The following is a 578-nucleotide window of genomic DNA, read 5'->3' on the forward strand; positions in this document are numbered from 1 at the left end:
TATATATATATATATATATACATACACACACACACACACACACACACACACACACACACACACATATATACATATATACATGATGGTACAGCTCTTTAGTCACAGTGTTAGGATCACTTATTTTGTATTTGAAATGTTTCATCTCGAGAACCTTTTACATCATGTAGAAATATACACAAACATATACATACATATATACATACATACATACATACATGCAAGCATGTATGAATGCGCGCATTCAATAGTACATACTTACTTACATACATGCATACATACATATATACCGACCTAAATACATACTTCCATACTTGTGTTCTTGGAAACATATATACAGTTCATTGACTACAGATCCACACCATCAATGGAACTGTAAAAATCTATTAGAATTTCCACAAGTTTATCATTTAAACAAACATGAGCATGTCCAGATATGCAACTATATATATGAGAATACATACATAAAATATACAAATCTGCACACACATACATACATACATACATACATACATACATACATACATACATACATACATACATACATACATACATACAAAAAAATCCTGTTGTTGATGTTG

This window comes from Octopus bimaculoides, chromosome 17, assembly GCF_001194135.2.
Source record: "Octopus bimaculoides isolate UCB-OBI-ISO-001 chromosome 17, ASM119413v2, whole genome shotgun sequence".
In the NCBI taxonomy this organism is placed as follows: domain Eukaryota; kingdom Metazoa; phylum Mollusca; class Cephalopoda; order Octopoda; family Octopodidae; genus Octopus; species Octopus bimaculoides.